We start from the raw sequence: 14702 nt of genomic DNA on the forward strand, positions 1-14702 counted from the left end.
ACTATGTTGAAGAAATATCTGCACCTTTAGTTGATAATAGCATTATTTACAATAGCCAAGGTATGTAAACAACCTACGCGTCCATCAATGAACAAATAGATGAAAACATGGTGTGTATATATAATGGAATATTATTCAGCCAAAAAGGAGGCAGTCCTGGGATTTGCAACACAATGGAGACACCTTGAGGGAACTACGCTAAGTAAAATAAGTCAACAAAGAAAGAAATACCATACGACCTCATTCATAAATGTAATCTTAAAAAAAAAATTTGAGTTCATAGATACAGAGAATAGACTGGTGGTCGCTAGAGGTGGGGCAGAGATAGTTGAATGGGTGAAGGAGGTCAAAAGATTCAAACTTCCAATTATAAATAAATCATAGGAATGTTATATATAGCATGGTGACTATAGTTAATACTGTATTGCATATTGTAAAATCGCTGAGAATAAATCATAAAAGTTCTCAATAAAAGAAAAAATCTAACTATGTGTGGTGACCGATGTTAATTAGACTTATTGTGATGATCACTTTGTAATGTATATAAATGCCAAATTATTGTGTTGTACACCTGAAACTAACATAATATTATGTCAATTATGCCTCAATTAAACTTTTTTCAAGGGCATGTAGATCATGTAAAATTATTTTCGGTAAATATTATTAATAATAGCAAAACTTGGAAGCATACTATGATAGACTGTAATATTATTTATTATGGGCTTTGGTATCAGGGAGGAAGCACGTAGTTAAAGAGACATTTGAGAAATCTGAGATGAAAGACTGAAGAATGAGTGAAGCTAATATTTGTAAAGTCTTCCAGGTCTTCCAGGTGAGGGTGATGGGGGTGGAGAGCAAGATCTAAAGGTAAACACTTTCAGAAAACAATGTGACTGTTGAGTTTAACAGATGTCATCTAACAGGGTAGATGCTTCAGGACATGGTATCAAGGTATTGAGATTGAGTCCTTCGTCAGCCTCCAAACTCTGCAGGGAGTCTGCCTCATAGTCTTTCACTCTCCCTCATCCCCTCCCCCTACTCTCTCTCTCTCTCTCTCTCTCTCATAAATAAATAAATAAATAAATAAATAAATCTTTTTTTTTTAAATGACGATGAGGTGGTAATGAGGGACGGATTGAACATAAGGCAGGATTAGGAGTATTTAGTACATTGTAATTTATATTTTTGGCATGTATATGTTACTGCTGTGACTTTTGTGTGTGCGTGTGCCACTTCTAAGAGAAAGAAGAAAGTATAGGCAATGCTAATTCACTTTCTACAATACTTAGAGATCTATCGAGAAGAAATAAGAACACCTTGAGTTTACTTTGAATCTTCATCCTGATACCTGGGTGTCTTTGGGCAAATTACTTTGTCTCTGGATTTTAGCTTCTTCATAGTTAAAATGTGATGTTTTGATTACATTCTTCTATGGGTGTGCACACATTTTACTGTACTATAATTTATAGGTTGTTTTCCATACTATACTGTGGGCAGTTTGAAGGAAGGCAGTATATGTTTCAACTGTAAATCCTTTGAGTTTGACACTGTTTGGCACAAAGTAAAAACTCTTTATATGTCTGTTAAGTTGACTTATGCTGATTATCTGACTTCTAAGTCCTTGCACAGATGACATATTATTAGTGATGTCTCTATAATTCCATAGCATCAATGATAAAAAGTTATATCAATGCCTTGGTTGGAGCTGTAAAATAACACATGAGAAATATATTCTAGACAAAGAAAAGAATGAATGGACACTCTGGTTCATTTGTAGAATCAAAGTACAAACACCTGTTTCTGATAAAGCTAAAAAGGTAGAATATACCATAATTAAATCCATGTAAATCCTCAACTTCAGAAAGAATCTAGATACAAATTCTGGCTGTATAGATGGAGAAAAGAAGACATCGCAATATTAAGAGAATGTTTTCATTTATAAAAATGAGCTCTTTCACCTCAAATTGAAAAGAAAATTTTAAAACCCTATTCCAAACAGATGTGAAACAGAGAATTGAAGGGCTGAAGACTGTTGTGAAAAGTAATTTTCACAAAATTTGTAATTCTATATAAAATCAAGTACTTTAATAGCCGAATGAGTCGTAATAAACTTTTTAATGAGCTCACCTTTTAAAATAAAAATGTATAAAACTCACTCATTTTGTTTACATTATTTTTGTGGCCATTTCAACCAAGATCTTATAAGTTTAGTTTTGAAAACAACAAAAATGGAAGGAGTGATTTAGAACTAAGGTGCCTTGTGATCCCAGGGGAAAGTTTTACCATGAATATAAGCAGCACTTATTCCTTAACTGCAGTCCTGGAAGCCTTTGACAATTTAGAGGGAAGAGGTGACAAGCCAGTTTTCTGTACGATAGATGGAAGCAATTAATCTTGGCATGATAAACCCTTCCTTTTGGATTATCAGGCACTCTATAAAAAAAGAATATGGGAACATATGAACTACATGATACTTCCATCTGTAATACTCTCACAATAAAAAGTATATATTGTTGGATTCAAACTAAACTAGTAATGGAAAGATGTGAAACAAAAAATCCAATTTTTTTCCTAAGTAAATTTTGAGAATAAATTATAATCATCTCTAACTTCCCAGAAAATACCTTTTTCATAAGATTCCTTTAGGAATTAAGCATTGGTGTCAAACCATGTCCAGTTCAACGAACTTTGACCTTTGCTTTATGAAAAAAATGGAAGAAAATAGTATACATTTTATAGAAAAAATGCTACTTGAGTCTGTCAAAGAGTAAGTATAAATACAAGATAAATACTTGAGTTATTCACTGGCATTCTTTAAAGAACGCATGCCAACATATTTTATTTTCTAAGAGAAAATAACTGCAAAGCTGAGTATAAAACAAGATCAACATTCAAGACAAAATGACATCATGCTGTTGAGATTTTCATGTTCAATTCTACATGAACTTTGTCGAAAATTTAAGAAGTCATCTTGTAACTGTTTACCTAGATGCAAAGATGGAGAAGAGGTGAGGCTTTTCATCCAAAATAGATTTCCAGAGTTGGAAATAGATTGGAAATAATTTATACACAGACTCATTTCACAGATGAGAAAACTAAGATCTGGAGATTTAAATTGTTTGTCATTAAGTCACACACAAGAAGTCAGTAGAACTGGTCTACAACTCAATCTCAAGGAGCACGAAGATGTTCCTGGAGCACAAGATTGTTTCCATAGGCATATTTTTTTCAAACTAATAATAAATCATCTGCTCTTTTAAATTTGAGTTTCCTTAAGGATACAAAGTTAAAAATCTTAAATCAGGACACACAGAGGACATTTGGGCAGTGTACTAAACATATATAGAATGGCGGTGCATTGCTTTGAATTAAAAGTTATTAGAATAATCCTCAAAGAAGATATTTAAAGTTTGCTTAATACATTTAAAAATTATAAAGTATATGCTAAAGTCCTGCTGTGTGGTCAAAATAAATATTGTAAAATAATAATAGCCTAAGTAAAGTCCCTAAAAATGATGCTGCTAAATGTGACAACTGGAAAAGACAGGATAAGACTACACTACGTTTAATGAGAAAAAAGTTAATCTTACTTCCTAATAGAAATTAGAACAAAACCATGCCACAATGAGACTGAATTATGTGTCTTTATTCTGCATGGAATACATGTTTGACCATGAGAAAGGTGATCTCTCTTCTATCAGAACAGAAATTTTATCTTGATATCCTAGACTTGGCAATAGAAAAAGACTATTTTGCTAAAAGGAGTGATATTACTAAGGAAGTTAGATATACAACTTCACCAATGTCTTTAAAGTCTGACTTTAGGATTCTGGAATGATGATGCCATGCACTTTTTTTTAATTGAAGTATAGTTGATGTATCAATATCAATGATGTCACACATTTCAAAGAGAATTTCAATTCTCCCCAGTGGAATTTTTAAAGAGATGGACACAGGCGGTACAATTTCTTACCTAAACCTCAGTTGTTTGCCACTAAATCATTTCTGTGTTCACTGGAAGAGTACATTAATTGAAATAGTACCAGAATTATAGTACAGAACCATTTTAACGCACTGGAATGCAGACTGAACAGTCAGGAGCAAAGACACAGAAAACAACTAAAATCTGAGCTCCTTTATAAAAATTTCAGCTGTGAATACCAATCAAGACTTTTATACATACAATTTGAAAAACAGTTTTGCTCATTCCTAAAAGAAGATTTGCAGGAGTATTAGTGAGGGAGGCTTATCAGACATTTTTTCCTTCAGTTTTAATATAGTCCCTTGACTCAGGTTTCTTGATTTTCTTTTCAGTAGAAAGTATTTATAATTATTCAGATATAAGTTGATAGAACAAAATGTCCAAATTTTCTTTTTTGGGGGGAATGAAATGTTTGCGTTTTTGACACAAATATTTTTGTGAAAATTAATGACACACTTCAGTACTTCAGGAAGTTACAGGGAAGTCTTTTAAGAGAATTATTCTTTCAAAATTTAAACACTCAAAACATAACTTGACCATACATGTAATAATTGGAAGTACTATTCTAAGTTTTTCTTAACAGGAGATTTCTTTTTAAAAGGCAGATGACTTCAGGAGAACCATACAAAATTAGAGCTAGAACCCAAGCAATCCAGTGTTTTGAGTAATACAGCAACTACATAGCTACCTAAGTATGAAACATGATTTATTTGACTTGGTAGAGTTTTAGGTTAGAAGAAGAAAACCTGCACTATGGTTTATGGACCACTTGTATATCTATTTAACAGAGCATTGCCGTGTCATATAATACCAAGAAAACATTATTCCAGAATTAATCTTCTATTATGATCCTTCTCAGAAATCTCCTTAGTTTTATCAATTTAATCTTAACCAAAAACATCCTCACTCTCAGAGATCCATATGAGAACACTGCCATTTTCACACATTTGTACCAAGCCTCTGCATTCTGTAGGTAGGAACCAGTACACATGTCCAGGTTATAATGGATATCTCGGAAGCCAGGATAGAGGTTGAAGTGGGACTCTCGTTCTAGAGTAGGTAGCCTTTGGCAGGACACTGTAAAATCCTCCATATTCATGCTGATTAGCATAGCCCATTCGCCTAAAGCCCACCCACCTTGCCACGTACTAATGCTCAGTATCTTCAGCAAAATGCTATGATATTCTTTAAGCATTTTTAAAAATTCATTGTAATTGTCTATAAGGCTTATTGTAAAATTTTACTTAATAAAAAGCATATTAGAAAAGATCAAATGCAAATTCAAAGCAATTTTGGTGGTTGTGGCAAAAAGCAAACTAATATACATTTCAAAAACACAAATGCATATGTATGACATCGTACATGGCTGAAAAGTAGCGGTCATTTGGCGATGCTGTTTTCTTTTCTTTTTTTAAAGATTTTATTTGTTTATTTGACAGAGACAGAGATAGCACAAGCAGGGGGAAGAGGCAGACGGAGAAGCAGGCCCCCCGCTGACCAGGGAGCCCAAGGTAGGGCTCAATCTCAGTACCCTGGGATCATGACCTAAACCAAACTCAGATACTTAACCTACTGAGCCACCCAGGCACCTGGAGATACTGCTTTCAATGTGTTATTAACAGAGCTACATTATTTGGTAGAAAGAATATTTAAATGAATAAGTAAAATATACATATTTGAGGACTAATCATCTAATTTGAAATATAAGATATAGACAAAGTAGTACATTCTATGTCAATGAAACAATAAAATAGGGAAAAGGTATTTATTTGACAGTGAATCGATACTTACAGGACAAACAAAAGCATATAAGGTCAGTATCAAAACTCTACGCTTACATCTTTTTCAGGAAAATTAAGCACATTGTAAATATTGCCTTTCTTTTATCTCATTTTTATTATCTTTTCATGTTTCCCTGTTCCTCTTCTATTTCTGAAATTGTGAAAGACATCTCCTACCATATATCTCCCACTAACAATAAAACCAATCCAACAGCTAGAAAATAGTAATGACATATGCAAAGACCCTTTCGTATGCTTCAATATGTTTATGGGAAACTTTTCAAAGTATCTTTTTCTAATACTACAGTTTGTATTGCAGGAGTGGTTTTCAGGCTGGGACAAAGTGGAAATGATTGTCTTAGCATCTCTCTCACAAACAAAAGGAGGGGATGAGAAGTTGACAGTGCATCAGCTGCAAATCATAGAGCTTCCCTGTTATCACATGATATTTATTGGACAATGAGTCCAGTGTTCTGAGTACTCCAAATAGAGGAAGTAACATGCCAGCACAGAGAATAATAAACATGGAGTGTATATAAATATATATATATTTAATATATATAAATGTATAATATATATAAAATTTATAATAATATAAATATATATATATTTTAAAAAATTTTAGGGTAGTATTTCTGTTTTGGTGAATGCCTGGAGCAGTACTGCTTGATTTAGTACAGCAGGCAAAAAAATCAAGCAGGGGACACATATGCTTGTGCACACGTGTGCTTAATTAACCACAAAATATTCTTTCAATGTATTAGTACTAAGATAGAGAAGATAATGCCAGTAGATTTATTAGAATCTTTATTTAAATTGTTTTCACAAAAGCATTTATTAATATTCTATGTCAGGTGAGAGTGCCTGGAAAGTAGGTAAGCTAACTTTCCACTAAAAGGACACTTATCCATGTGGTCTGATTATTGACTCCAGGAGAGTCCAACTAAGGGTTGTGTCTTGCAAGTATGTGAGTCCTATGCCACTCTGAGGAGCTAACTACTAATATGAAATAAATTTACTCAGTGTTAAGGAAATATGTTTAAAAACTAATAGTCTCCCAAAAATGGAATGTGCTGCCTTACAAAGGTCTCCTGAACTCAGACACAAGGTTAATAGAAATTGTTGAAAGCATGTAACACCAAAGTTAGACTGAAGTCCAGATGTAATAACTCTGATTCTTAAGAGTTGAATAAATATTATAGAGGTAAATTTTAATGTCCCACAACTATTTTAGAGGCTATTAATGATTGGCATGAAATACTTCAAGAGGCATACTTTGTTGTGCTCCGTTCCATAGTACTACATCTAAATTCTTTCAGTTCCGGCTAATTATATACAATTATTTTTGATCTCCAGTCCTGCGTGTGAAGAAAAGGGGTTATATTTAATTAATTTGCTGTTGTAAAAATGTTGCTGGAGGGCATGTTGGTGGCATTTAAATGAGTACATATCTTAAAAAGTAAAAATGAGAAAGCATATGGAGACTTCCACTATAAAAGGTAAAAAAAAAAAAGAATAAGACATTAGACGGGGTGTTGTTTTAGGTCATTCCAAAAAAATAAATAAATAAAGGCTGAATGTAGATTACTCTGATCACCACACCTTAATAAAATCATCTAAGACATGGAGAGTCTTTTTAACTTAAGAAAAAGGAAAGCATTGTTATATGGTCTTTCTATCCCTAAAGCCAGATAAGATTAAAGAACTAAAAGCATTATTACAAGGAAGTTGATCATCTTTCAACTGAAAGCAAACCATTTCAAAGTGAGATATATGTCTTGTATTTTTCCCTACTTTGTGTTTTTTGGTTCATCTAAAGATATTTGTTAAAAAAAAAATAGCTGAATTTTATTAAATATTTTATTTATTTTTTATTTTTTAAAGATTTTATTTATTTATTTGACAGAGAGACAGCCAGCGAGAGAGGGAACACAAGCAGGGGGGTGGGAGAGGAAGAAGCAGGCTCCCAGCTGAGGAGCCTGATGTGGGGCTCGATCCTAGAACGCCAGGATCACGCCCTGAGCCGAAGGCAGGCGCTTAACGACTGAGCCACCCAGGCACCCCTTATTAAATATTTTAGTACACATTTTCCTAAGACTATTATTTGGGGGCCTGTGTTACCTACTTTGCCAAGCAAAGATTACTTGGTGACCGGAGAGAACTATTTTAAAGTAAAAAATAATTGCCAAAATATACCTTTAGAAACAGTCTCCAGATTTTAGAATCACCCAAAAATTATAATTCGCATTTTCCCAGAACTATTAGATTAGTTTGGGTAGATTTTTTGTTGCTATAATGAAACCAAATAAAAAAAAAAAAACACGTCAAAACACCCTCAGTGGCTTAAGACAAAATAACACTTCCTAGTCTCAGTTGGCTGTGGGACTGAAGGACTTGCCACAGCAGCTGTCTTTCATCGGTGAGTCCAAGATTCAGGATGAGCTCTTCTTATGGCCCCATTATTGCAAGCTGGTACCTCTTGTGCAGAAGCAGAGAGGCTAGAAAAGCACGTTCCCACTTTTCCTTAGCTAGAAGTAACCCCATGGCCCCACCAAACTGCGAGGTGGAAATATCATCTCCTTCATGCTCAAGAGTGAAAGGAAACCCAGAGAGATGAGCACCAGGAACATGTCTCACACTATCCTTGCGGTTCCAATAACCTGTGTCCCAGCAAGGTAAAGGGAAACAATGCAAGGCCTAAAACAAAAGCTCAGAATTTTAAATAATACCAGTTTTTGAAAAGAAAAAAAAAATGAGTAAAAGCAGCACAATTTTTCAGAACACATAAAATGATGATCCCTGAAGTCAGGGTCATGTCCTATTGTTTTTCTATCACCCAACCTCTATCAGACTGTTTGCATAGATAAATGACTCAAACTGTGAGGGGATGCATGGAGAAATGAATTGGCAGGAGTATGAATCTCTCCTTTGGTCTCTGGCCATATGATTTATGTATACTTCATGACAATTCACATCAGGAGAGAACACTAACAGTAAACAATTTTAGTAACAGTATATTGCTTTAAAATTTACAGGGTATCTTGATATACTTATTCAAACCTATGAGGTAGACATATGTGTGTGGTTTGTTCCCTTCAGTTTTCACATACAACCTAAGAAACTCACAAGACATACAATATTTTAACGCCAAACATTTAATTTTCAAGGGGGGGGTACTTTACAACATCAAGATATTTTGGCATATGTTGAAGAAATATTTTTAAACCCTCTATATTGAAGACAGCACTCAATTCCTGGAAGATGCAGTACTCCAGTTGAATAATTTATATTACTTCAAAGAAATTCCATGACTAATGCTAAGCACATGAGTGTAATTTGCAGGTTGCCTGTAATACTGTTAAAAAAAAAATTCAGGATGGCCAAATTTACATAAAATTTGCACTAAAACCTGAGAACATGAATGAGAGATAAAGTATTCATTAATCATTCATTAATCACCATTGTTCAAATACAGAAAGATTATGTGGGTTTCCATAGATTCCGCTTTTGTTATTAATGACACAGGTATATTTCTATCATATATATGTACATATATGTGTACATATGTACATACATATATCATATATGTACATAGATATAGCTAGACATATATACATAAAAGATATATGAGATATATTTGATATAAAAGATACACACACACAATTTGGGCAGTCTGTAACAATTTTTCCCCTTTGGATTTAAAATAAGCAAGATTTTCATCTTCTCAAATAACTGTGCAAGTACAAAAATTAAATCTCTTTTTAACCACTTATGTATCAACTTTCTAAAGACTACACATCAGGGTTATTATTCCAATACATGTAGAATTAAGTTTTATTAAAAGCTTACTGGGATAAGTTTTCTTTGAGAAGGCATATCAGTGGAGTCTTTGGAGTCCTAGGAATAGATTGAAATCTCAGTATCTTAATTTACTAAGTGATTACAGATGAAATAATTAACCTCTCTAACCCTTAGTATTCTTAGCTCTAAAATGGTGGCCAAAACGTATGACTCAAAGTATGATTGGAAGGTTGAAATAAGACTATGTAGAAAAAAACACCTAACCTAACATCTGAAAAAAATGAATGCTTAAAAATATGAATTTCCTTCAACCGTACATAATTGTGCATATGTTATTATTCTGACCTCTTAAAAGGTCCAAACTCCAGGTGCAGAAAATAAAAGTTATGAATTGGAACAGATTGCTGCAATTGCACACACAGATAAAAAATTCAGTGAATTGTAAGAATTAAACACATTATCTTACATAAGTGAAAAAATGCTGCAATACGATTTTCTGTAAATATTTTCAACTTCAATGTAGGCAATGTTAGCTCTTCTATATTGAAGTGAATTTTTATTGCTGGCCTTTAGTTCCAGAGTAAATATTTTTTTTAGCTTGAGAGTTATCATAATTGAATAGAGTATATTTTAATCTATTTACTTTATAATAGATTGTGTATTATCACTTACAGTTCAGTACTATTCTGATTTGAATTTTACATTTATTTTCTTTTCTTTGAATTATACTCTAAAAAGAATTTTCTAGAATGAATCATATAATGCAGAATTTGTTTCAGGTAATACTATTTATCATCGTCCTTGTTCATATCACTTTCCTTTGAAAAGCATAATTGGACAGAAGAAAACAATTATAGAAATTAAATTTTAGGTTTGATCTTTATAAGTGTAGGTGAGACTAAATGAGTTAGTCAACCGAAAATATTTCCTGGAAAATATGAGACATAGAGAAACATGTTAGGTAAGCCATTGTAAACAACACAAAATGGCATTGTTCCCTCATTTACAAGCTTACAAAATTGCTGAGTAGAAAATACATAACAAAAGAACCTTATAGCATATGACAATATAAGGTAAAGAGCTGAAATTTGTGATCCCGAAAATAAAGAGTTTGGGGAGGGAAGATCAAGCTACAATATTTTTAAAAATGAAGACTCCCAGGAGAAAGTGAGAGTTGAACTACGCATTGAGGGATGAATAGAAAGCAGGTGTATGGGCAGATAGGGAAGATCACTCTGTTCACAGAAGCAGAAATGGTGACAGTGGGGGATGAGAAAGGAAAGAACTGAGTAATGTGACCGGCTTTGAGTTTCCTGGTTTGTACTCAAGGAAGACTGCTTTTGAATAAGTGTGGCGGGACTCCATTATATTTTACACAGCAGACGGGGGTGGGGGGAAGAACTTATAGGAAACACGGTGAGATACGTAAGTCTGGGAGTGCTGTTTTAGAATGAAACATCTATTTTATGAGACAGGGATTAGAAATGAGATGAATTACAAGACGGAAGAAAACCCAGAAGATAATGAATTGTGATGATCAGAATTGGGAAGAATACACTGCCAATTTAAATGAGGAAAGAAAGTGGAATTAAGGTAAAGGATAATTACAGGGGAAAGTCCAATTCCACTAATATAAATAAGAAAAAAAAGTTTAGGTTTGGAAAAAATCCAGGAACTCTGGGATTTGTAATGCTGAACATGGGGACATGAAATTTCTGCTGCCTGTGAGACCCACCAAGTGTCTCCTCCTTCCCAACAAATGCTTAAGCAAAGCTTCCCATTTGCGTAAAGTACTGAAGGGATGGGAGGCTAATCTTCATTCTCGTCCTGAGAATAACTAGTGGCTAAGAATGTGATCAGGACTTGTACAAATTCCTAAGGAAAAAATACAAACTTCAAGATACTGTTGCTCCTGCTTATGGCTAAATACGGAACCCTGAGTTCGTTTGGGAGCAATATCCAAAGGTAATGCAATATCCTACTCATGCCTAGGAAAAGTCTGCACGATAAAGAAAAATTGGTCTTCTTTGTAGGCTGGGTAAAATGCTGGCAGACTATTATAATATTAATCTTTTCTTCACTTAAATGGCTAGACTCAAATATAAGGAACACCATAGTGGATTCTGCTGGAAGGGATGTGGGCCTGCATAATACATTGGAGTGTTGGTGCTGAAGAAAGAACTGAGAATGCCATACCTTTTGGGAATGCATATCCAGTGGTTTCAGGAGCAGTAAGACCTGAGAGAAGTTTAAGTTTCTCTTTTCATGCTGTAATTCTGTTAGCTTAACCTCAAGTCTTCAGTAGTAGTTTTTAAATACGACAGTTTACTCTGTTACTATTTGGTAGGAAGTGTAGACTGGGATAGCTTGAAGTTGCACAGAAAAATCATGAGAAGATGGCCAGAAGGTACTAGTTGAGAAACCATGAAGAACATTTGGGAGCAAGAGGTAATGCACAACAGAAAGACGTGCTGAACTCTCACCACCCTCCCATTCTAACCAAGCAATAAGCAGTTATTAGTATAGAATTAGTATAACCAGTTAGTAGTGTAAGACTATTCCTGCAATCTGTCAAGATGGAATTTCATATGACTCTAAGCTGGATATTATAGAAAAGGTGACTCTAGAAATTAAAAAAAAAAAAATGGGACTCCCAGGCTACACAAGAATAAAAATCCAAGAAAGAGTATTCTTTAGAAAATTAAATAAGAGAATAGGAGATAAAATATTTTGTAAATCTTGCAGAGATTCAGAACAGAGTAGGATCCCAACATATGAATTTGAATGTTATGAAACTTTCAATAATATTTGGAGAAAAATAAAAGGACTGGGTAGATTCTAAGATGAATAAAAAGCTGTTATTTGTAAAAGTACAATTTAATAGAAAAACTTCTACCTTAACATCTCATCTTTTTAATTATACAATATATCTTTCCCATGTCTATAATGTATGTACCAGGCAAATGCCATAAGACATTTAAGAGTTTCCATGTGAAAAGAGCAGTTCCTTCAGTGTGTTTCTAGTTTCATATTATGTAAACTATAATACCAACATTATAGCAATGAAAAAAATTATAATCCAGTCATCATACTCAGCCCTCATGGTTTTTATCCAAAATGCATCTACTGCATTTGATATTAAAAGAAAAATTTTCCAATTGATACTTTCTACATTTTATCTGAATAATCTTCTTTTCTATATCAGATTCTTTCCATGGTAAGTTTTGTTTCCTTAAGGACCAAATGCTACCACTCTTTGTAATAATTTCCTGACTCATGAAGTTGAATCTGGAAATAGTGTCTGGGCTATGTGCTAAAATGTAACTGACCTTCTATTGGCCTTCTGAGATTCAACCACAGATGATGGAAATGAGGGGAGAATTAAGAAAATGATTGAAGCCTGAGAGCGGAAAAAAGCAAAAACATCCTCCAAATATTCGTGGTAAATAAAACAAAAATACTGATAATACTTCATAAAAAAAAGTCTTACCAGATACTTGAAGTCACCAGATGATCTAGGAGTCCAAGCCTAATAAAAATAAGAAGAAGAGTGGGGGGAGATGTTTTAGTTTTCTTTTTTTAAAAAAATACATACAATAAAATTTTATAATTCTATAAAATCCTCACAAGTATTACAGACTGATGAGAATACTTTAGGAAACCATTTTCATAGGTGAAAACATCTTTTTCACTTAAATTAATATGTTTATTTGATTTCCTATTATGCCATTAAAACAAAGAAAGGGAATATAGTCTTGCTCCTAAAACCATATTTCCAATATTTAGGTTATTCAGTTATTCAGTTTTATTCTTTACGTTCTCAATGGAAGGGGAGAATATCATTATTAAACGTACTTGAAATTCTGTATTTATTACTCGCATTCAATTTTCCTGTGGGTGAGGCAAACCGAAGCTTCATTTTTAAAAGCTTTTCCAATTTTTCTGCCTTTGCTAGCTATCAGACAGCAATTAGTTTGGGCTTTGATTCATTTTTGAAAAGTAAATCCTTGGAAGATATTATAATGATAAAAATAAAAGAGTTTTAATTTCCAAATTATATTGAAATGCAGCTTCTATTTTTTAACGGTTTTTGAAGTTCAAATGAAAGACAGTATCTGAACAGCAGAAATCCCCAAGAGAAGACCTAGCACCTGCCACGGGTTACAGAGGTTTTATAAATGTTGTCTCGTGTAAAGGCAACGGCAAACATTGTGAGGCCTTTTGTAAATATGCCTGCCTTTCTCTGTGTTTGAGCAGAAATATTGAACTTCTAACCATTATTATTATAAAATAAGGGTTTTTTTTTTTTAAACATTTGACGATCACCTTTTCTTTTTGCCTTGGGAATCAAGTTTGAAATTACATATCGTACGAGTGTTGAAACACATATCTTCCTTTGAAAGAGAATGGAAAATACAATAAACGAAGAAAAAGAATTGACACTGTGTCTAGGGTTTTGTGTGCGTATGTGTATGTGACTTTCCCCTTATTCTCAGAGCATTTAAATTAGGGTCTCTGGTCAGAATTATACCTATAATGCTGGATCACTAACTGGTAACAAATCGCCCAGAGTGAATCTATTAAAATTCCATCTCTAGGACCTAGAATCAGTTGAGAAGACCAGCTCCTCACGTGAGAGGAGCAAGTAATGGATTTTGTCGTATTACGAGAGAGTTTCTTTGAATTCCTTAGTCTGCCTTCAGGGCTGTAAAGTGGGTACTGTCTCGCGGAAACCTCTGTTCTAGGATCTTTTTTTTTTTAAGATTTTATTTATTTATTTGATAGAGAGAGACAGCCAGCAAGAGAGGGAACACAAGCAGGGGGAGTGGAAGAGGAAGAGGCAGGCTTCCAGCAGAGGAGCCCGATATGGGGCTCGATCCCAGAATGCCGGGATCACGCCCTGAGACGAAGGCAGACGCCTAACGACTGCGCTACCCAGGCGCCCCTCTGTTCTAGGATCTTAGCCCCAAGCCTAAGAGCCAGTTTTCATTCCTTTTCATATTTTAAGTTATTTATTTGTTGTCAGTTGAGAACCACACAAGAAACTTGCAAAAGTACAAGTGTATAAAGCTCAATAAATTATCACAAAGTAAACACTCATGTAATCACCACACAGAGCAAGAACAAGGACATGGCTG

General features: G+C 34.0%; 1 long non-coding RNA gene across 1 annotated transcript in view; it reads right to left on the minus strand.

Moving 5' to 3' along the window:
- LOC130544001 (uncharacterized) overlaps nt 1–13095 on the minus strand; it is a 506551-nt gene extending 493456 nt beyond the window's left edge. Inside the window, exon 1 of the long non-coding RNA XR_008959844.1 lies at nt 13055–13095. This is a non-coding gene — a long non-coding RNA (uncharacterized LOC130544001). The remainder of the gene's footprint in view (nt 1–13054) is intronic.
- Between the last annotated feature and the right edge of the window lie 1607 nt (nt 13096–14702).

This window comes from Ursus arctos, unplaced genomic scaffold (assembly GCF_023065955.2).
Source record: "Ursus arctos isolate Adak ecotype North America unplaced genomic scaffold, UrsArc2.0 scaffold_18, whole genome shotgun sequence".
Taxonomy (NCBI): domain Eukaryota; kingdom Metazoa; phylum Chordata; class Mammalia; order Carnivora; family Ursidae; genus Ursus; species Ursus arctos.